At 42.0% G+C, this 24247-nt stretch overlaps 1 pseudogene; it reads left to right on the top strand.

The window, feature by feature from the left end:
* The first annotated feature begins 21492 nt into the window (after positions 1-21492).
* On the top strand, positions 21493-21955 carry LOC102845026 (annotated as a pseudogene).
* The last annotated feature ends 2292 nt before the right edge of the window (positions 21956-24247 follow it).

The following is a 24247-nucleotide window of genomic DNA, read 5'->3' as shown; positions in this document are numbered from 1 at the left end:
TGGAAGCAGAATCAAGAAATCAAATAATTAATTACAATCTGAAAATCTACAGCAAAAGGCCCTTTTAAACTGCTAAAGAGTAAGGATACCATTTTAAGAAGGTCATTTGACAAAAATAAAATTAAATTAGAATTTTTTAAAAAAAGAACAACCCAAACAAACAAAAAAACCCAACAGCTTATGAGTCACCGCTGTTGACTTAATTCTGACTCATTATGAGCCTCCATTGTCTTATCAAGGCTGTAAATCTTTACTGGAGGAGTCTGTTCATCCTTCTCCTGGAGTGCCTGGTGGGTTCCAGCCACTCATCTTTCTTTTGGTTGTCTGATATGTAGTGTACTGGGTCACCACAAATATATTTTGGAAAAGTGTGACCAGATGCTCTTTGGAACTTCACCTCCCATACTCTGGGTATATTAACAATATTCCTTCCTAACAAGAGGAATATCCTTGGAAAAGGACATCATGCTTGGAAAAGCGGAGGGTCATCAAAAGAACAGAAGACCTTCAGCACGATATGACCCAGTGACTGTCACAATGGGCTCAGGTATACCAGAGATGATGAGGATGCACAGGACAGGGCAGGGTTCAGATTCACTGCTCATAGGGTCTCTATGAGTCATAGTTGTCTTGAGGGCAACTAACAAACAACATGCCACCAGGCTACTTAGGGGTACCTGCTCTAAGTGATGGTGCGTTTAATGCCTTCAAATGCATATGAGACCTGAACAATGAGTAAGGAAGATCAGAGAAGTGAAGCCTTTGAATTGTGATGTTGCTCAAGGGTACTGGATGTACCGTGGACTGTCTAGAAGAACAAAACCTCCGTTTTTTCCCTCTGATCAGTGCACCTTAGTCTTGAGGGGAGGGGAATTAGACTCTCAATAAGATGGACTACAGTGGTGGCTGTAATATGTTTATATTGTACACTGGGCTACTGTGAAATTATAGCCACAGGTATAGATGCTGAAACTTTTTTTTTTTTTCAATTTAGGTTGTTTCTTTTTCATTTCAATGAACATCTACAGAGATTTTGGAATTCCATTCATTCATTGTTGCACACTTCTCCCTGCACAAACCCCTCCCCCCTCCCTTTTGCTCCTCTCCTTGAAAAGCGAAAGAAAAACTCCCTCATTGGTACACAATCCCCCTCCCGCAACTCCCCAAACCCCACCCCCTACCCCCAAATATAATCCACTCTGCAACCCTCATTGCATACTCCTACGATAAAAATAATGCCCTAAAATATAATACTTTTAGACTATTCTCTCCCCCATAGACTTCAATGCCGTAAACATATATGCTGAAACTTTTACAGAAACAGACTACCACCTTTTCTCTTGCAGAGCAACTTGTGAGTTTGAATTACCAACCCTCCAGTTAGCAGCCAAGCACTAAACCAACATTAATACTCTTCTGTCTCTCATTGCTGATCTTCCAGTGAGTTTCTAAGGGTATAAATTACACAGAAGGAGATTGTCCATCTTTCTCTCAGAGTTGTTGGTGGATTCAAAGCGTCAGAGAGATATATAGCCTCTGGTTAGTAACACAACTCCCCATGGACAATGCCACCGGAGCTCCCTGGAATATTCTTAAGAGTTATTTATTCTAGAAACTCTTTCATTGTACAAATGTAGAAAGTGATCCTCAAACGGACAATGACATGAAATAACAGACATTGTCAAGCCCCAGCTATATCCGTTAGGTTTCACCTCTCCACTCTAAGGATTATACTTACAGAAAACATGTGAGCTGTGTCTAAGGGTGGTTTTCAGAACCAAGCCACACCTGGCATGGAGAAGCTAATGTTCCAGGAAACAGTGTGAGGAAAGGGCGTTGGTGAGGAAGTACCCTCGCTTCCTCAATCCTTGCTTGAGGTAACTTTAAGTTATCAGCCTGTCTTCAGAATTCCCCCAAAAGGACTGAGCTTAAGATGCGTGGGGATGACATTCGTCACCGTCTTTCTCTTCCCCTTGTCCCTTCCTCAATTCTCCACCATTGTTTCTTGGGATTACCTCACAAATGAACAATTTATAGTTAAGTGTTTGCCCTGAGTTTACTTCTGAAGAAACTCAAGCCAACACCCTGAGGCTATGTAGATAGTTTGGGCCACTCACTGAAGAACAAGTCCACTTCTAGGCCCTTTTCTGGATGCTAGAAACAAAGAGGAATGAGATGGGAAGGGTACGTTGTATCAAGCAAACAGATTCCTTACAAGCAAAGAGAGAGTTACGAATTCCATTTCTGACATTATTCTCATCACTTTGAGTTATTTTATCTTACAAAATGGGGACATGACACTTAAATTAAAAGGTTGTTGTGAAGATAATAAAACTTTTATTCATACCAATAATTATAAGGCAGTCCCAGATGCCAGGGAATTCAGTTTGAAGGAGATGAAGGTAAAGGCAAGACAATGCAATAAAATAAAAACCCCAAAGTGTAAAAAGAAGCATCTGGCACATAGAGTAAGGGCCCAGGAGTACTTGATGTTATTATTAGTTGCCACCTAGTCAAGGATGAGAGAGAGATCTGCCAAGAAGAGATTGGCCCGCTCAAGGTCCTGGAGGGAGTGCTACGCCTTGAAGTTGATATGGAGTTTGTGCTTGTAATCAAACAGTCCACAGAAATAAGGTAGAGAGAAAGAAGCAGGAAGAAATAGAAGGAAAGAGGAGACAAAGAACTTTTAAAAGATCTGTGACACGGGTCAACTATTCTCAATACCAAAAACAGCAAGAGGGCCGGAAGTAGCCTGGCAAATGAGTCTGTGGACAGTGATCAATTACCTCAAGGATGGGGAGAGGAGACCTCAGGAGTGAACTCACAGAGCTGGGAAAAGCGTTCTGGACAGAGAAGTTGCTGTTATGGACCATCGAGTCAGAACCAACCCATAGCTGACCCTCCAGTAGATTTTCAGAGGCTGTAAATCACATGGGAAGAGATGGCCCATCCTTCTCCCATGGAGGCGCTCGTAGACTGGAGTTGTGTGACTTTGGGCTGGCAGCACAACTTCTTACCAAGAGGCCACCAGAGCTCCCCTGGACACAGAGAAGAGTGTGGTCACCATTGCAGCTTGTGACATCTACAAATCTCAGGCAGCTCTTCTAACTCCAGGCTTCTTTTTGCAGCCTTCGTTGGCTCTTGGAAGTTCTTAGGGCACATTTCTCACTACATTTTGTCTTTGTCTATTTCCCCAATACATTTTTTTTTTAATTAGAGCTTTCTCCTTTTTTTCCATTCTATTTCTTTTAATGGTAAATGTATGTATGTATAATTTTATACATGTATGTATAAAATAAAGCATTAGCCAAGGCAACAATCTTCACATATATAATTCAATGTACAATTGAGTTATATCCTTGGCTTTGGGAGCTCTGGTGGTTTAGTGGTAAGGACTTGTGCTGCCAACACAAAGTTATGCGGATTGAATTCACTAGCTGCTCAGGTAGAGAAGGATAGGCCATCTCCTTCCTCGTGATTTACTGCTTCTGAAGACCCACTAGAGGGTCGGCTGTGGGTTGGTTCTGACTCAGTGGTGAACACTAACAACAATGTGTTGAGTAATATCATGACAATTCTTTTCCAAAGTGTTCTATAGAGACCCAGCGCCCTGAGCGACCCTGTGTATGAGCGGCCTGTGTATGAGCTGCAAAGCTGACAATGTTCAGCGCAGGATTCTGCAAGTAAACTCTGCTCTTTCGACAAGACAGCTCATGGGAGGCTGGTAGCAGGTGATTCAACACAGTATCAGAACTGAGGCCTTCAGTTAATTCTGATTAAAAGGGCAAAAATGCTGCCTCTCTGGACATTAGCAAGTTAATTGGTTGAAGCAGTTTGAGCTCATTCTCAGAACCTAAATAAGTAAAAATGATCATTTTTTTATTACCCAAACTTACACCTATTAAAACTAACCCTCCAAACCTCAGATATTCATATCACGTTAATTACTACATTTCAGGGGCTAAAATTAAGTGCTTTGTTGGTTTCTCTAGATAATTTACATATCATTACTTCACAATTCATGTTGTGATGGTCTTTATTAAATTTGGTAAATGAAAATGGGATGATAATACCTCCAAGCCGGCAGAACTTAGGATGAGAGTCACTGATTTTCCCCCCTTTCCTTTAAAATTATAATTGTCAATTTAAAAATATGTGTGTAGAACTTAATCACTTACTGTCAAAAGAAAAGCATTAAACCAAAATGAGTTCATATTTACAATTTCATTGGGAGTCTATCAGCCCTGCAATCAAGGCTTTATAATATGGATAGCAAGGAGGAAAAACCCTGATGAAGCTGAGGGGGGGAATGCCTAGAATAGGAAAGAGAAGTAAAGAAAAAAAATATTAAAAGGAAAACATCACTTTGTTACTAGTGTTGTGAACGGAACCAGGTCCACCTAAAAGTATGGGTAGTGGTCCTAATCCCACAGCTGTGGATTAATTCAGAACAGTTCCTAATGAGGCCATAACAGTATAGGGGGTGCCTTAAATTTAATCACTTTTGAGCTGTAAAAGGAGCAGGCTGGGCAAGGAAGTAAAATTCCAAACTCAAATTCAATTGTCTTCAAGTTAACTCGGAACTGCCCCTCCATTGAGTTTCCAAGGCTACAAATAACATGAAAGGAGACTGCTCATCTTTCTCCTTTGGAGCCACTGGTGGGTTCGAACTGCCAGAGAGGCATGGCCTTTGGTTGGCAGGCACTCACCTGTAGTCTTCCTGTTACGGCATGGAGCATCTTCCAAATTTATTTAACTATGAAACTCAATGACTATCCTAGACCTGTTAAGGGCTTCAAGAGACACACATGAACTCAGAAACCCTCAGAGTAATGTCTGGAGCACCTGATGGGAGCACTCCTGTGTTTCCCAATCCTCAGACCTCCTGGCTCACTCCATGGTGCTCCCTCATAGCCAGTTTGCAGGGGCTGAAGGAGAATGAAGGGTTTACTAACATACAACACATCTAGGAGAAGGCTCTGCTGTTCACTCAAACACAAAGTTGGGGCAAGCCAGAAATGTGTCCAGCTTGCACAAAGGTCTCCCACTGTCTGTCCTAAAAAGAAAGGCAGGAAAGGCGAAGAGAATAGAGCTTTCTAGACTTGAAGAAGTCCACTCACCCTGAAGGCAGGAGTGAAGAGTTCTTGTTCTCTATTTCTCTTTTAGAATATATCCTGTCTTCCCTTTTTCCTGTCTCCATCATGCTTTCTACCTGCTTTGCCTGCCTGTGTCCTGCTCCACTCCCATCTTTATTCCCACCCCCCCCCACCCCCACCCCCCCCCACCCCCGCTCCTCCAGGGTTCTACTGGTTAGGTAGACACCTCCAGGGATGTCCGTGGGTCCTCTCCCTCAGTAGATAAATCAGTCCCACTTGTGTTGCTTGTGTCCCAAGTGGCAGAGTATCTATCTCCTAGGTTCTCCACGTGAGGAAGGTTGGGTGTCCCTGTTTATCCCTGAGTTGAAAGGGAGCCTGTAAGTACTCCGAATCCTGTTCTCTGACTCCATCCTGCACAGTGTGAATCTGACCAGTGGGCATCTCTGACAGCTCTGACAGGCTTCAAGGAGACAATGAATGTCTCACAGCTGTCTCTCCCATGGAAAGGGCCAGGAGATGGAAGATGAGGAAAGCCATGAAGGATGTATGGTTTTTAAAAATAATAATAATGATAATATTTATTATTGAAAATGACTAAGGATGACAGAAGAAAAATTGATGCCTTTGAGTTGTGGGGCTAGAGAAGAGTCTTGAACATACCATGGACTGCCAATGTCTGTCTTGGAGAGGGTAAAAACAAATTTCTCCTTGGAGGCAAGAATTTTGAAGCTCTGACTCGCATACTCTGGACACCTGGCCTGGAGAGACGAGTCCTTGGAGAAGGATATCATGCTTGGAAAGGTGGAGGGACAGCACAGGAGAGGAAGACCCTGGATGAGATATATTGACACAATAACTGGGGCAATGGAATTAGGTGTGTCCAATTCAGTGAGGCTGGCTCAGGACAGAGAAGGTTTCAGAGCTGTTGTATACAGGGTCGCTATGAGTTGCAGGTGACTTGCTAGCACATAACAAGTTTCTCCTTGGAGGTTAGGATTTTGAAGCTCTGTCTCACATACTTTGGGTATGTGGCCAGGAGGGACTGATCCTTAAAGAACATCATGCTCAGAAGGGTGGAGAAACAGCACAAGAGAGGAAGACCCCAGATGAGATGGATTGATACAATAACTGAGGTAATGAGGGGAGGTATATCGGAGTCACTGAGACTGGCTCAGGACAGGGCAGGCTATAGAGCTGTTGTACATATAAGGTCACTCGAAGTTGCAGTCAACTTGATGGCACATAAAAACAACAAGAAGAATCAGGGGAAGGGTAAAGGAGCAGCACAAGAGAGGAATATCCTGAATGAGATGGATCAACACAGTAACTGGGGTTATGGGGCTAGGTGTGTTGGAGACAGTGAGATTAGCTCAGGATAGGGCAAGATCCAGAGCTATCGTGCATAGATAGGTCACTATGAATCACAGAGGACTGGATGACTCATTAACAACCACAACAAAGATTAGGAAGATTTAATGGCACAAAACAACAACAACAAAGATCAACAAGAGAATCGAATCAAAACTTTATTAAACCAATTCCTCTTGGATTTCCCTGAGGGGCCAGTTAGTAGACATCTGAAAGGCAAATTTATAGGCAGGATTCCACAACAGATGATCTTCTCCCCAGTCATGGGAGCTGTTGGGAGATGGGTGAACAAGCGTCTGGCCATGGGATTCTAAAATGCTGTTCCTTGTACCCTGGAAGCCTGATGGACAGAAATGGGGTCTAAAGTTGCAAAAATCTGGTTTCCAGGGGCTGGGAGCAGAGGTAGCATCTGATTAAAAAGGCAGAACAACAGACACAGAGGGACGGGTCTCCTCCTTCCCAGACACCCCCAGTCTGCCTGACTGAACCAACAGATGGGCCCTTCCTCCAGGCTTTATAGATTAATGCGTCCTTCTTATCAATTATGGAGACAAGAAAGTGTAATTTTCTCCCCATGTTTATACTGCTCAGGATTAATCTGCCTGTAAATGGATAATCTGTCAGCTTTCGGAGACACCAAAGTGGGGAGGGGGTGGGGCAGGAAATGGGAAAAGATTTACCAGCGGGGAATGCCATCTGCTTTATTAGGTTGTTTTATAAACCTGACATTCAATTTGTTCTAGAGGACTTGGTGACAGATTATTCTTTAAATTCCCAAATAATTACGATAACCAGAGAAAGGGGAAAGGAAAGGAGAGGGAGATGGGCTTCCTTTGTGATGAACAGTTGCAGGGGACATCGATCCTCCACAGGAAAGGAGAAAGGGGTTTGACAAGAGATGGGTCCCACATAGTCCTTCCATGCTGGGGCTCAAACTCTTCCCCCTTGCTGTTAAGCCATCAGACTCCCTGCTCCCCAACAAGATGGTGAACTCAAATAGCAAGGATTGTGCTACCACATTCTTAGACTTAAACTTGTCAACACACTCTCTCTCACACACACACACACACAGAGGAAAGCTCTGGTGATGGAGTCCATAGCGAGTGAGTTGTACGGCTAACCCAAAAGTGGTGTTTCTCTGCTAGTTTGAATCCATTAACAGCTCAGAGGGAGAAAGATGAGCAATGCCCTCCTATGTGGTTTACAGACTTCAAAAATCTGCTGAAAGGTCAGCTGTGAGTCAGTTCCACCTTGAGAGCAATGAATTGTGTACCAATCAAGTTGCAACTGAATCGTAGCTGACCCTCCAGAAGGTCTTCAGGAAGAGATTGCCCATCCTTCTCCCACAGAGCTGCTGGTGGATTTGGTGTGCCTTTGGATTGATTGGCAGTGCAACTCCTTGCTACTAACTCACCAAAGCTGACTTTGTTATTTATAAGTCTCAGGCAGGAGACTCAATTGGTTGAGGCTTATCTATTTCTTTGTTTTGTTTTGTTTTGCTTGTCTTTGCTTTGTCTTTCCTTTTTACCTTTCTCACTGGCTAAGATGCCTAACGTCTCTGTGCCTCAGTCTCTTCAAGTGTAAAATCATGACAATAGTAACACCTAACTTGTAAAAGTATAGCAATGATCAAATTTATTCCAATGGTCTAGTGGTAAGAAGCTGCACTGCAATCCCAAAGGTGTGTCCCAGTTGCTCTGCAGAAGAAGGATGGGCAATCTCTTCCTGTGCAATTAACTGCCTCTGAAAACCCACTGGAGGGTCAGCTATGGGTCAGCTCTTACTCAAACTTACACAACAATGAATTGTTTCAAATAGTGCCTAGTACATATGAAGTCTTGATAGTGTTTGCTCTATTACTATAATAGTGCTCTAGTGGCACAGCCTATAGGGAGAAACACTGCCAACCCAAAGGCCCGGAACTCCAGTAGTTAAAATACATTAGAAGTTTGGTGCAAAGACACATGAGCTCTCTCCTCCCCTTTTGATTTACAGCCTCAAAGCCTGATGGAGATTTCAGCTGTGAATCAGTTCCAAATCATCTGTAATGAGTTCTTTGTGTAAGTTATTTTATTATTGAGCAGTACTGATCCCAGTGTTAATAGTATCATACACTTTCAATAAACCTCTGATGTTTGCATCGTAACAACAGAATCAAAGAATCTCAGAGTTTATTTCCCTGAAGCAGAGACTTTTTATGGCCTTCATTACAATGACTTCAGACCAGTTCTTTGTATTAATTATGTTACGGTCTGAGTGCAAATCATTGAACTCTTTAACAAAGTATTATAGAGAAAAATCATAACGGATAAAAATTTATAAAAGAAAATGTAAAAAAAAAAAATAAAAAGGGGAGAAAAAAGGGAATCTTGGAGCTGGTTAGACTCCTGAGCCATCACGGGGGCTACCTGCCCCTCCCGCCTCTCTGTGGTCACTTCTTGTCACACCTGTTACGCCTTTCGTGAGCGTGTCCTAGGGCCTCCTTGAATATTCTTCCCATGAGCCAAAGCCTACCTTCCTCTAGTGCAGCTCCCAAAGGGTTAATCCTGCTAGATTCCTAAGTTTGCAAAGGGAGGGAGGAAGAAGAGGGGGGAAGCCCCTCTAGTAAAGTATAGCCTTGATTATGAACCTGGAGAGCTCGTTTTTCAGAAGAACACTATTCAATTACCCTGAGCATGCTTATCTTTTACATTTTCAAATCTGCCTTCCTGGCTTCTGTAATCTTATTTGCCGGTAGTTTGGAGGTGGGAGTGGGCGTGGGAGAGACACATATAGTGTGTCCTCAAGGCTTAGTAGCGTCCTTGTGTTCCACACGGACTCTGCTTTGAACCCCAGCATTTCATAGGACCCCACTGGAGTGGGAACGTGCATCCCATCTTGTCTTCTTTTTCTGCTTATTTCCATGTCTTTGCGTTTGCAAAAATAGTTATCTCTTGGTTACTACGATAATGAGGCTCAAAGACTTGATTCCCTTGCTGTGAAACCTCCTTCAGAGAGAATATCTCTGCCATGGTCTGCAGTGAGAATAAAAAGAGCAAACTCCCATCTTGTCAATCTTAACACGCCCCGCAGGGCCAACTCAGCAACAGTACTACTTCCTTCTCCAAGACATGGCCCTTCTGCCACGTCGGCAGCTAGAGTCAGCAGCCACAGCCAATCAGCATGTTCCACAACAACTTCCTCTGCCAAGGGACTGCTCTCTTAATAGCAAGAGTAGCAACAGCTGCAGCCAATCAACGAGCTACATAACTACTTCCTCTGCCAGGAGGAGGACCCGTCCTCCCCGAGACTATAAAAGCCACTTCTTCCTCTCTCCCTCGTTAAGCAGTTACTCCATAAACTGGTAGACTACAGCATACCTAGGCCCTCGCCTGAAAGTCTAGACCAGACAGAGTTCGCCCCAGGAGATGCCGTCCTTATCAATCAGCGTGCACCCAAACCTCTTCAACCACACTAAAATAGACTTTACACAGTTATCCTAACTACCCCCACAGTAGTTAAGGTCCTAAGTAACAACTAACAGGGACCATTCATCAGGTTAGAGAGCTCTAGTGACTTAGTCCCTAGGAAGATGCACTGCTTGCCTAAAAGCTGAGCCTCTCTGGCACTTCTTAAACCACCAAAAGCTCTTCAGCAGAAAGGTGGACAGTCTCTCCTGTGATTTACAGCCTCAGAAACTCAATGAAGGGTCAGCTCTGAATCAGTTCTGACTTTACAGCAGTGAGTTTTCATAAGATTCCCAAGGTTACAAATTATCATGGGAGGAGACTGTCCATTTTTCTCCCATGTAGCAACTGGTGAGTTTGAACAACCAACCTCTCAGTTGCTGTTAGATGCCATCGAGTAGACTATGGCTCATAACAACTATTTGAACAATGGATCTGAACTCACCCTATCCTGTGCCATCTGTGTCATCTCTGATATATACTCAAGCCCATGTGTCAATCCATTTTTTTGAAGGTCTTCATATCTTTCAGTGACCCTCTACCTTTCCAAGCATGAAATCTTTATCCCAAGGATTTGCACCTCCTAACAGCATGCTCAAATTTAATTTGTAAGATGAAATTTCACCATCCTTGCCTCTAAAGATAGACATATTTGTTGTTCTTTTGAAAGTCCACCACCACAACACAAAGGTATCAGTTTTTTTTCTGTCATCCTTATTCATAGTCCAATTTTCAGAAGCATAACAAGTAATTAAAAAGACCATTACTTGAATCAGGTGCACTTAAGTCTTTAATCTGATGCCATTGCTCCTTAGCACCTTTGACAAGTCCTTGGCAGCAGATTTTACCAATGCAGCACATCTTCTGACCTTTTGTCTGCTGGTATCAAGAATGCTGATTGTGGATTCAGGCAAGATGAAATTACTGACAACTTCAATCTTTTCCCCAACATATTATGGTGTTGTCAATTGGTCCAGTGATAATTTTTGTTTACTTAATGTTGAGATGTAATCTGTATTGAAGGCTGTCATCTTTGATCTTCTGCAGCAAGTGTTTCAAATCCTCCTTGATTTCAGCAAGCAAGGTTGCATCATCTGCCATAACAAACTGTTGATAAGTCTTCTTTTGATTGATGGGGTGTTATTAATAAGTTGAAAATTCTCCAAATATGTTTCAGTTATAAAACTATAATTATATAGTTATAAAACTGATAGCAGTTTACTCCAGCTTGAAAAACTAATTCCTTTGTCTTGAAATTGCTTTTTCCCCTTTCTTTAGTCACGTAAAGTACTTCAAACTACCTATCTACCAGGAGAGGAAATGCATCTTTCCTAGATCAGCATTCACCTCTTTGAAACTGTTTTTCTCAGTCATATGTAAATTGTGCCCTAAGCTGCTTGTTTACCAGGAAGAGAAATGCATCTCTCCTTAATTTGTCTGTTTACTAGTAAACTGTTCTTTCTAAATGTAGAAATTCTGTAACTTTACTAACAAGAGTGTATTCTTAAGTAAATTAGTATCTAACGCAAGTATAAAAACTAAGGTCACTCCCAATCAGGGAGGCAGTTTTTGAGGGAATCTCACTGTCCTCCCAGATCTGCAATAAAGTGCTGTGGATATTACAACCTATCTGTCTTATTGGCAATTGACTACAGAAAGCACCCTGAAGCCACACATTCTTCTTCATAAAGTCTAGCCTCTTTTTGCTCAGCATACAAATTGAATGTTGTTGTTGTTGTTGTTGTTATGTGCTATCGAGTCTTTTGCAACTCATAGCAACCCTATGTACAACAGCCCTAAACCCTGCTCTATCCTGTGCCAATCTCATTGCCTCTGACACACCCATCCCGATTACCCCAGTCACTGAATCAATCCACCTCATAGAGGGTCTTCCCCTCCTGCGCTGTCCCTCTACTCTACCCAGCATGATGTCCCTCTCTAAAGACCTGTCTCTCCTTACAACATGTCCAAAGTATGTCAGGCAAAGCCCCAGAATTCTTGCCTCCAAGGAACAGCCTGGTTTAATCCTCTCTACGATGAATCTGTTTGTTTTCTTGGCAGTCCATGGTATATTCAATACTCTTCTCCAGCACCCCAGCTCAAAGGCGTCAATTCTCCTTCTATCCTCCCTAGTCATTGTCCAACTCTCTGATGCATAACAAGTGATTGCAAAAACCATGGCCTGTATCAGGAGCACCTTAGTCTCCAGAGAGACACCGCTGCTCTTGAGTACTTTGGAGAGGTCCCTAACCGCAGACTTTCCCATCGCAACACGTTTTTTTTTTATTTCCTGGCTACTGGTGCCAAGAGTGTTGACCATGGAGCCGAGCAAACTGAAGCTGTGAACAATTGAATAGATGTGGAAAAAGGATAAAGGCCTGATTCACACCTTTCTTGATTTTAAGCCAAGCTCTAGTTGGACAACAGCTTCTTGGTCTAGACTTAGACCAATTGTCCATGAGCACAATTAAGTGGTTCTGGAATGCCAACCAAATATGTACTTTCCTGACTATCAGTTCTCTTGGAACATCACAGAAAGCAAGAATATTATTCTACTTTCATTTGAAGAAACTAATGCACAACGAATATAAGCAATTCCCTTTGTTTTGTTCATTTCCTTAATTTCTATGACAAAATAAAATCTCTATTAAAGCCACCTAACTGTTCTGATAATTAAGGGAGCTCTGTGGCCTAGACAGAATGTATGGTGCACTGCTATTGTATGACTTGTCCAAAACCAAAGTAAATAATTTTCTTCCTTTGGGAAAAGTTGATGTCAAGGACTTCTCCAAGGTGATAAGGAGAAACAATGCCAGTTTAATCACTAAAGTGCACCTGATCCAAGTCATGATCTTTTCATTTGGTTTTTTCCTGTACATCTGAAAGTTGGAAAGTAAATAAGGATGATAGAAGAACAATCAAGGCCTTTGAATTGTGATATTGGAGACGAGTACTGAGTATCCCACAGACTGCCAAAAGAAGCAACAAGGTCTGTCTTGGAGGAAGTATAACAAGGATGCTTCTTAGAAGCAAGGATGGTGAAACTTCATCTCACAAGCTTTGGACCCATTGTCAGTAGAGGTCCAGTCCTTGGAAAAGGTCATCATACTAAGAAAGGTGGTGAAAGGCCACCTAGAAGCTGGGCAACATTCCGCGTGGACACACTTCTTGGGAGACATTCCAATCAGTCTGGTGTAAGATGACTACAGCCAATCAGAAGAGAACACAACTACCTGCCACATCCTACCTCAACATGAGCTATGACACAACCCACCTAAAGGTCCTAAGTAGCTCCTTACATGGGAACAGGCAGAGGGCATCCAATTAGTGCCCTCCGTAGAGAGAGCTGACCACCTAATAGATCCGTTTACTTCCCATCCCCCCACACCACCCCCACCTCCAGGCATAAAGCCTTTGTTGTAACTTTCCCGTGCATGACTTCCCACCTCCACTGCCTCCCTCGAGCCTGGAGTTGTGGAACTTCCTTGGAGAGCTGATAATAAATTCCTTTATTTTACTTCACCTTATTCTCTGTGACTATTTTTACCTCACAGGTAGAAGGCCAGAAAAAGGAGAGAAAGACTCAAGAATTGACACAAAAACTGTAATAATGGCCTGAAGCATGTCTAAGATCATGAGGATGGCCAAGGAGAGGGCAAGGTTCAGATCTGTTGCTCATAATAACACAGAACAGCAACAATTTCTTTCATATATAAAATTTGGGTTTTGATTGTGTTAAAGATTGAATTGTATCCCCCCTGCAAAAGGAAGTATTGTAAATCCTCCTCTGCCTGTGGTTATATTTTCTTACAAGAATAGGGTATTCTTCGCTACGTTAATGAAACGCTGTGACTACTAAGGAAGCTAAGAATAGAAGCTTAAAAAAACAAGGACCTTTCCTGACAGTGGACAGAGACAGGACTTTCCTCTAGAGCTGGTTTCCCGAATTCACACTTTAAGCCTCCTGAACTTTGAGAAAATAAATATTTGTCTGTTAAAACCACCCCCTTGTGATATTTCTGTTAGATCAACACTGGATAACAAAGACAGTTTGTATGGTGGACTGCTATTCCATGGCTTGTTCAGAACGTACCTCCTTACAGCTTCTGGTGGGAAACCCCCGCAGTGTGGTGAGGAATCCATTTCAAATTGTTTTAGTGGGACTGTCCTTGCCCATCTTGTTCACAGGATCCTGGCCTCCCTGATTAGAGAATTTCATTAGTCTGGTCAGTAATTGGACCAGGAGTCATCATGTGATCAGAGACAAGCCAATCATATCCTTCCAGGAAACTTTCCTGGCAAAGGTTTTGGGGAAGACACTTGACTCTCTCCAGGGTTGTTAACCTGATACTGTGTGAGGTTTAAGGTGTTAGTCGTTGCCATTTTCACCACAAGAGAGCATCTACTTAAAATACAGAGAGAGCCCTGATGACATTGCTGAGATTCTGCAGAACAACACACCCCTTAGACTTTTCATATCACCCAAACTACTCCCATTATGTTGGTGATATGAGTTTATTCTGCCACACAAAACTTTGCTGATACAAGCTATGGTTAACACTTCCCCTATTCTCAAATTTTAATCTTACATATTCACAACATTTGTCAAGGAAAGATTGATAAAAATAATTAATTACTTCTTTAAGAAAAATCTCTTACTCATCTCCTATATAAGACACTGAGACTAATCCTAGAAGCACAGAAATAAATGTTGTTGTTGTTAGGTGCTATTGAGTCAAGTATGACTCAAAGCAACACTATGAACAAAAGATCTGAACCCTATTCTAACCTGCGTCATCTTCATGCTTCCTGACACACAAGAGCCAATTGCAGCAGTCACCGTGTCAATCCTCCTGGTTAAGGGTCTTCCTCTCCTTCGCTGACCCTCCACCCTTCCCAGCAGCATGTCCCTCTCCAAGGAATAGCCCCTCCTAGCAATATACCCAAAGTGTGTGGGTTGAATGAAGCCTCATCATTTTTGTCTCCATAGAGCACTCTAGGTGTACGCTCTCCAAGACATATCCGTTTGTTCTTCTGGCCATTCATGAGATGTTCAGTGCTCTTCCCAACATCAGAGCTCAAAAACTTCAATTCTTCTTCTGTCATCCCTATTCATTGTCCAGCTGTGTATCTGCACAGTAAGCGATCAGAAAGACTATGGCCTGATTCAGATGCACCTTAGTCTTCAACCTGACATCATTACGCCTCAATAATTTGGAAGTCTATAACTGCAGATTTTCCCAGTGCAATGGATCTCCTCATTTCCTGCCTGCTGGTAGCAAGGGTGTTAATTGTGAATCCAAGCAAGATGAAGCTGTTGACAGTTTCAGTTTCCTCTCCATCTATCATGGTGCTGCCCCACCTTCAAAGAAAAACTTCATCTCACATACTTAGAGTGTCTTGTCAGGAAGGATTAATTCTGGTAAAAAGACATCATGTTGGGAAGGTCAGCAAAAGGGAGAAATGGCCTCTGTACTATATTTTTATATATATATATATATATATATATATATATATATATATATTCGTGATAGAATACAACATATATATGTGTTTTTCTTTGAAATTTTGTTAGATGTCAAGTCAACTATGACTGCTAGCAACTGTCTGAATAACAGATATATATGTATTCTTTTAATGAATACAACAATGGCATTGAGCATAGCAGAGGTCATGAGGATGGCACAGTACAGAGCAGGGTTCAGATCTGTTGTTTATAAGGTTGCTATGAGCCATCATCAACTTGACAACATCTAGCAACAATTTCTAAAAAAAAGCAAGGCATGTAAACAAATACTGCAACCTGGGCTGTGAGCTCTGGCAGAAACCTGTAGAGTAAACAAAAGGAACGTTGAGAAGGGAGAGATCAATTCTGTTTGCAGGATAAGGAGAGAGACACTTGAGTTAAATCTTGAGGAAAGAAGAGACGTTTAGAAGGAAGGTGAAGAGCACATAGGCATGGGGCATTAAAATACCATGATGAATTCAAGCTCTTTTAAGGGGTTCAAGTTGACTTAAGAATGGACTTCAATAGGGCTTGAGAATAGGGTTTAAGGATGAAGTCAGAAAGATAAACAAGGACCAGCTTTCTGGAGCAGTTTTGATGGACATTTTCTTGAAGATTTGGGAAATCTTAGTGGAATTTTATGCAAGTTGGCTACATAATTAGAATGTAGGTATTTTGACCAAAACTTTTATCCAGAAAGAGAATCCAAAATGAACCTCTTGTTTGATGGGCAGTGGTTTCATCTTTACTTGCAGTTCATATAGCCAAGGTAGAAGGTCTTTATCGGGAAGGCTGGGGCAGGAGGAAGGTCTCCTGCATCTGGACAGATGTTAAGTTACACAGACTTATGGGGCCAATCCAGTTCCCAGATGCCACTCTTAAAGTAACACCCCTTGTGAAAATGACGTGGTGGGAGGTCAAAAGCTCAAGGTTTATTCCTATGAGTCGGAGGTCAACATGTCTCCACCCTCCTACCTTTTAAGTTGCCTCACTAACCATAAGAGGACATTTCTCTCTCTACTTCTCTGTCGGGCTCAATAACTCATTGCAATTGTCACACAGAATTCACAGACTTTACTCAGAGTCGTGTGTTTTATTAAAGAAATAACAGATTATTCGTTAGAGCTAAGAATGACTCGGGGTCCAGTTCTTTAATCAAAAACTAAGTTATTGTTTGTCAGTGAGTCAGAACCAACTCAAAGCTGACTCTTCGGCAGGTTTTCAGAGGCAGTAAATCGCGGGGGAGGAAACTGCCCATCCTTCTCCCACAGAGCATTAGCTAGTGGATTGAAACCACGTGCCTTTGGGATTGCAACTCGGCTTCTTACAAATAGGCCAGCAGAGCTCCCTAAGAACTATGTAGTTGTTGTCATTGTTGTTGTGTGACATTAAGTGGACTATGACCATCATTCATAGCAACCCTATGAACAACAGCCCTGAACCTTGTCCTATCCTGAGCCAACCTCACCAGACCGCACTGCCAACTGTGTCAATGTCACCATGTCAATCCGTCTCATCCAGGGTGGAAGAGCTTTGTAGAAAGACCATATTAAAGAATTCACTGCACTAAACCGTCTCCCTATTTTTAGTTGTGGCAGGTGTGTTTCTCCTCACTGATTTAGTAAAATTCCTCCTCCCCTCTTTCTCTCATTGTGTCCCTCAATAATCATAAAGCCTCTGGGGATACAGAACACCGTCACCTCTTGGTCTCCTCCTCTGTCTCCATCAATTCCTGCCTCAAGGTTCTAAAGCCTATAATCTGGGGTCCGGTACTTTGAGGGTCTCCAAGTGTGAGCTCAGAGAAGAGAGCTTGACAAGGGAAGAGATGCCCAAACTAGAAATGCTTTATAGTAGAGATAGAAAAACAGCTTCAGGGGAGCTCTGGTGGCCTGGTGGCAAGAAGCTGCACTGCAGTCCCAGAAGCGCATGGTTCGAATCCACCAGATGCTCTGCTGGGGAAGGAGGAACAATCTCCTCTGTACCAGTAAGATCTGATTTGACGGTACACACACACACACACACAAATAATAAAATAAAATAAAAAATAAAAACAGCTTCAGAGGCGGAACTAAAGTAAAGATCTGAGCAAACAAGGATCCTTACATTTGCATTCTGACAGGTTCTGTTCAGTCTCTCAACTGAACAGGCTATATGCCATCATTTATTGAGTTCCTACTTTCCTCCCAAAAGGAATTGAAGGAACTCTAGCTGTTGAGGTAAAGATAGGATAAGGTAAATGTGAGTTTATTTCCTTAATTGAGCATCCCACAATCTCACAGTTAACTGCTCACTCACACACCACGAAATCTGACAGAGGTGCATGTCTCCTGAACAGCACAAGCAGCTTAGCAATAGCAGAACTGAATTACATCCTCCTAAGATGACACCCAAAGGTAGGACATCAAGAGGTGCATTGCACTGGGCAAGTCCACTGTCAGAGACCTCTCTAAAATCTTAAAGAGCAAAAATGTCAGTGTGAAGAATAAGGTGAATCTGATGTCAGTTGGAAGACTAAGGTGCATCTGATGTCAGTTGGAAGACTAAGGTGCATCTGATGGATTTCTCCATCACCTGCTGTTACACATCAGAGAGACAATGAAAAAGGATGACAGAAGAAGAATTGATGTCTTTGGCTTATGGTATGGTAAAAGAGTACTGACTATCCATGGACTGCCAAAAGAACAAACAGGTATGTCTTGGAAAAGATGCGGTCAGAGTGTTCTTGGAAGTAAAATGGCAATGCTTTGTCTTTCATACTTTGGACATATAGCCAAGAGAGGCTTTTCCTTGGAAAGAAACATCATGAAAGGTGGAGAGGAGGACCCCAATGAGACGGGCTAACATGGTGACTTTCAGCAGTAGGTTCTAGTGTTAGAAATGATGAGGATGGCACAGGATAGAGCAGCGTTCATTTCATCTGTTCACAGGGTCACTATGAGTCATACTTAAGCCAATGACACCTAACAAGAAGAAGAAAAAGATGAGTTCCTCTGGTAAGGCAGGAGCAGTTGCTAAGAAGGGAGTTCTTGTGGCCAAGTGGTGTAAGAAGTTGTGCTGCAATCTCAAAGGCACACAGTTTGAATCCACCAACTTCTCCACAGGAGAAAGATGAGCAATTTCCTTCCATGCAATTTACTGCTTGAAGATCTATTGAAGGGTAAGCAAAAGATCATCACAAAGACAAGAAAGCAAATACCAAAATGAATAACAAAAGAGAGTCTGAAAATTGCCCTAGAAATTTAAGAAGCCAAAACAAAGGGAAGAAATGCTGAAATAAATGAAAATGAACTCAAAATGTCAAAGGATAGCTCAAGAAGACAACACAAAGCATAATCAAATGTGCAAAGAGCTAGAGTTAGAAAATAAAAAGGAAAAGAACTCAGTTGGCATTTCTCAAGCTGAAAGAAGTGAAAAACAAATTGAGGCCTCAAGTTGCACTACTGAGAGATGTTTGTGAATGATTCAGAAAGCACCAAAACAAGAAGGGGGGATATAAGTGACTGAACTAAAAAGAATTGGCTGACACGTAACCATCTCAGGGAGGTGCATGTGGTCAAGAACCAGCGGTGGTGAAGGAAGAATGTCAAGCTGCACTGAAAGTATTATAAAAAATAAGACCCTATATGTTAATAGGATATCAATTGGCATGTGTCAACAAAGAGATGTAGCCCGGTATATGCTTACCAATCTGTACCAAGAAATTTCAAAAAGTGCTACCTGGTCACCTGACTAAAACAAATCCATATGTGTCCCTATTTCAAAAACAGGTGACCAAACAGAATGAGGAAGCTATCAAACAATATTAGATGCAAGCAAAATCTTTCTAAAGATTATCCAAAAAAGAGGAACAGTACATCAACAAAGAACTAAAAATTCAAGCTGGATTTATAAAAGTCTGTAACACCAGGAATAAATATCATTGCTGATGTCAGATGGATCTTGGCTAAGAGCAGAGAATAACAGAAGTCTATAACAGTTTGTTTGTATTTTATTTGTGTTGGACTTTTCAAAGCCATTTTGACTGTGTGGATCATAACAAACTATGACTAACATTGAAAAGAAAAGGAATCTCAGAACAATTAATTGTGCTCCTATGAAACCTTTGGGAAAGATACCATACTTGGAAAGGTGAAGGGTCAGCAAACTAGGGAGAGATCCTCAACAAGATGGGTAAGGTAACGATGGACTTGAGTGTATCCTAGATGATGAGATGACACAGGATCAGGCAAGTTTCAGATGCATTGTTCATAGGGTTTCTGAGTCATAGACTACCACATGGCACCTAGCAACAACAGGAGCAGAAAAAGAGCTCTGATCGCCTGGTGGGATATAGTTGTGTTGCAGCTCCAAAGGCTTGTATCCACGAGAGGATCTGTAAGAGAAAGATGGGCAATCTCCTCCCATACAATTTTCAGAGGCAATGAAAGCTCAATGGAAAATTAGCTATGAATTAGGTTCTGACACCATGGAAATGATTTCTACTTTTTAAATTTTGAAGACTAGAAGCATGCCCACTTATTTTCCCCTTACTCAACACTGACATTCTCTGGTGGCTTAGTGGTTAAGAGTTGCACTGCCAATCCAAAGGCATCACGTTTGAATCTACCAGCTGCTTCACCGGAGAAATAAGGGCAATCTCCTTCTATGCAATTGACTGTCTCTGAAAACCCACTTGAGGGGCAGTTCCAATTCAACTTGTTGTTGTTCTTGTTAGGTGTCAAGTATGACTCACAGCAACCATATGAACAATAGATCTGAACTCTATCCTGCACCATCCTATTGGACACACTTGAGACCATTGCTGCCCTCATTGTGCCATTCCATCTCATTGAAGGTCTCCCTCTCCTTTATGGTCCTTCCACCTTTCCAAGCATGATGTCCCTCTCCAAGAAGTAACCTCTCCTACCAAAGTATGAGAGATGAAGTTTTATCATCTTTGCCTCCAAGGAGCACTCTGGCTGCTCCTTCTCCAAGATATATCTGTCTGTTCTTTCAGCATTCCATGAGTTAGTCAGTACTCTCCTGTAACACCACAGTTCAGAGGCAGCCATTCTTCTGTCATCCTTATTCATTATCCTGCTTTCAGATAACATAGCAAGTGACTGAAAAGACCACGGCCTAAAACTGATGCACCTTCATCCTCAAACAGATATCATTGTCCCTCAGTAATTTGAAGAAGTCCCTGGATACAGACTTTCTTAGTGCAATGCATCTCCTGCTCTCCTGACTGCTGGTATCAACTGTGTTGATTGTGGATTTAAGTAAGATGAAGTTGTTAACAGTTTAGATGTTTTCTCCATCTACCATGATGTTGCCTATTTGGTCCAATGGTTCTAATTTTTGTTTTCTTGAAGTTGAGATGCAATCCATATTGAAGGCTGCAGACTTTTATTTTCTGTAGCAAATAAGCAATGTTTGTCTTCTGCATAAAGAAGGTTATTGATGAATCTTCCTCCACTCCTTCCTGATGCCAATTTCTTCTTCACAGAGTCCAGCTTCTCAAATAACTTGTCCAGCATACAGATTAAATAGGTATGGATAAAGGATACAATCCTGATACACATTGTTCCTAATTTTAAACCACGTAGTGTTCTCTTGCTCCATTCAGACAAAAGCTTCTTGGTCTGGGAATAGGTTTCTCATGGGCATAATTATGTGTTTGGAGTTCTGTTCTTCCCAATATTAACTATAATTTGTTGTGATGCAGTCAAATGTCTTTGCACAGTCAATAAAGTACAAATAGACACTCTTCTGGTATTCTTTGCTTTCAGTCATGATCTATCTGACATCAGCAATGATACCCTTGGTTCCACGGCTTTTCTAAATCCAGTTTGAATATCTGACAGTTCTCTGTCTCTGTACTGGTCTAGTCATCTTTTTGTTCTACTCTTCCCCCCCCCCCCCTTATTGTGTACCGTTGAGTCAGATCTGACTGGCACTGGAGGAGATTGCCCCTCCTTCTCCAGTGGAGCATCTGGTGGATTAGAACTGTGTGCTGTATGGAAGCATGTGATCTGGGACAAGCATCGGAAGCTGCCTGTTTGGTAGGAAGCACCCCTAGCACCTTAAACCTGCGATGATTTCTGCACTGACCCAGGGGCTAGAGCGAATCCCAGACCAGCTAGGCTATTTGGTGCTGAGCTAAGGCACAGTATTGGTGAAAGTCTTCTAGAGGGTCATCTAGAAGTTGGCCTTGACTGGACAGCAGTGAGTGAGTAACCTAATGGGAGGCCCCTATCCAGGAGATGCAAAGAGGAAGCCAGTCATCAGAAAAGAGGAAGCCCAGGCCCTGTCACAACATTGACTCAAGGACTGGGCAGTAGTCATCTGGGGATCTAGAGAATGACGAGCAGGCAGCCAGTGCCATCTCTGAGCTGGTCAGCACAGCTTGTGGTTTTCGCCTGCATCACAGCATGAACATACCCTTCAAACGTCTGTCTGTGGTCTTTGGAGAATACACGCTGCTGGTGACCATGTCAGGACAGAGGGTTTTTGTCGTGAAGAGACAGAACCGAGGCCAGGAGCCCATTGACATCTGAGCTTGCACAGGAAGACAGTCAGAGGTAGACTGGGTCTTTGAGCCATTTGTAAAGACTTCTTGGCTTGCCTCTATAACTAAGGCCATCTACTCACCCACTTCCCCACTCTACCAGGAAAGGCGAAGGCTTGGAGACTTTGCATGATGTTAAAAAGAATAAGGGTGAAGGGACTCCCCGCTTCCCTCAACCACTCCTTTCCTATCTCTGAACAAACATAAATCTCATCATGTTCCTGGGGCGGGGGGGGGGGGGGGGGGGGGGAAGAACTCTGTGCTGTAGTAAAATTTAAAATTATCTTCAGCAGTATTTTGCTTACATGTGATGTTAGTGATATTGTTTGATAATTTCCACATTCTGTTGGATCACTTTTCTTGGGAATGGGAATAAATATGGATCTCTTCCAGTCAGTCAGCCAGGGTAATATATAACAACAACCACCTGTGCAGCAAGGCAAGAAAAAGACATGTATTGCAAAGAACAAGCAATATATAAACATATACATATGTGTCTACACTGCCTATACTAAAACCATTTTAAAAATCAACAGAATAGTCCTAAAATTAGCCCTTGGATTTTTCTAGTTTACAGGATACAAAACCAGCTTGAATTCTACATGCTAGTGAGATTTGCCAAAGGTTGTCTAGCCCTGGTGTATCCACTTGCTGTACAGAGGTAACTTGTGGTCACTGTGAAGCTGAACACTGTGACACTGATGTATCAAATGCGATAATGGTTACCCATCATGGGACAGTGTTTAGTGGTGCTCCTGTTTAAAACAAGCTTGGAAGCAGGAGTGGCATCCACTTCCATAAACAGCATGCCTCCGGGAACCCTAAGAACCTGGAGAAAGGATGAAAGTCACGCAAGTGTTGAGGACTTTCGTTCATAGGGTCGCTATGAGTTGCCCAGGACTCAACTGGCACCTGTCCAACACAACAGTGAGATATGATTGAAAACTGAATTATAAAAGCTTTTGTAACAAATGGCGTTAACAACAAAATACTTAGAAATAAAGTTGCTAGAGAACTGTAAGACTGTTACACAGAACACTGCCAAAAATGCTGAGTAGGAGGGATCCAACCAAACAGTAAATTCTTTCAATCTCAAGCCGGACTTTGCTGTTGTGTGCCGTCCAGTCAGGAGACTCACAGCTGACCCTCCAGTGAGCTTTCAGAGGCAGTAAATAACACAGGAGACTGCTCATCCTTCACCCACAGAAAGATTTAATACTACTTGTTCCAAATTGATGGAAAGATTCCAAAGCAATCCTGGTATAAATCCCAGTAAGTATTTTATGTAGGAATAAAAGTTATTTTAAAATTTATATAGTATATATAAACCAGGGCTCCTTACAAACAATATCAATCAATCAATCTCATTGTGGTGAAGTTGGAACCAACTGATAACAGACCCTCAGAGGCTGTAAATCACATGGGAGATTACCCTTCTTTCTCCCATGAAGCCTCTGGTAGATTCAAACTGCCTACCTTTGAGTTAGCCATGCAACTCCTATCCACTAGACCACTAGAGGTCCCCTTACAAACAATCTAGAATAGTCACAGTCATACTGCTGTTATGCTCATCAAGTCAGAACTGACCCATAATTGAACCTCAAGCAGGTTTTTAGAGGCAGTAAATAGTATGAGAGAAGATTGCCCATCTTTTTCCAGCAGAGCAGCTGGTAGATTTGACCCATGTACCTTCAGATTAGCAGAGTAGCTCTTTATCACGGACCATCATGGTAAAGGAGGCAGGGCTGGGATTAGAGTGATGTGAGGTGCTTATCCTATAGCACAAAACCTCAGTAATCAAGGTAAAGAATATCTTAATATTTTTAAATCACATTAATGCAAAAAAAATTAAATATAGGGTCAAGACAAATTATTTCATTCCAAGACTTACTAAAATTTTACTGTAATCAAAACAGACCAATGGAGCAGAACAGAATCCAGAAATAGACCTGTACTTATATTACGAATTGATTTATGACAAGGGTACAAAGTAATTCAATGGAAGAACAACTGTCTTCCTGACAGATGGTGCTGAAACAATTGAATTTGCATGTGGGGACAAATGAGTTTAACTCAACTCCTACCTTAAACCCCACACAACAATTAACTCAAAATGGATCACAGACCTAACCATAAAAGCTAGCATTATAAGAAAATATAGGCAAAAGCTCAGTGACCTTTTTAAGAGATTAAAAAGTTAAAGTATTAAATTAAAAAATTGATAGACTTCCTCACAAGTTATAACGTTTGATCTTCAAAAAGCACCATAAAAAATGAAAAG

Source organism: Elephantulus edwardii, unplaced genomic scaffold (assembly GCF_000299155.1).
Source record: "Elephantulus edwardii isolate Elephantulus edwardi_28Jun2011 unplaced genomic scaffold, EleEdw1.0 scaffold00063, whole genome shotgun sequence".
NCBI classification, from domain to species: Eukaryota; Metazoa; Chordata; class Mammalia; order Macroscelidea; family Macroscelididae; genus Elephantulus; species Elephantulus edwardii.
The sequence above is the reverse complement of the archived record's forward strand: the minus strand, read 5'-3'. Positions and strand labels throughout refer to the sequence as shown.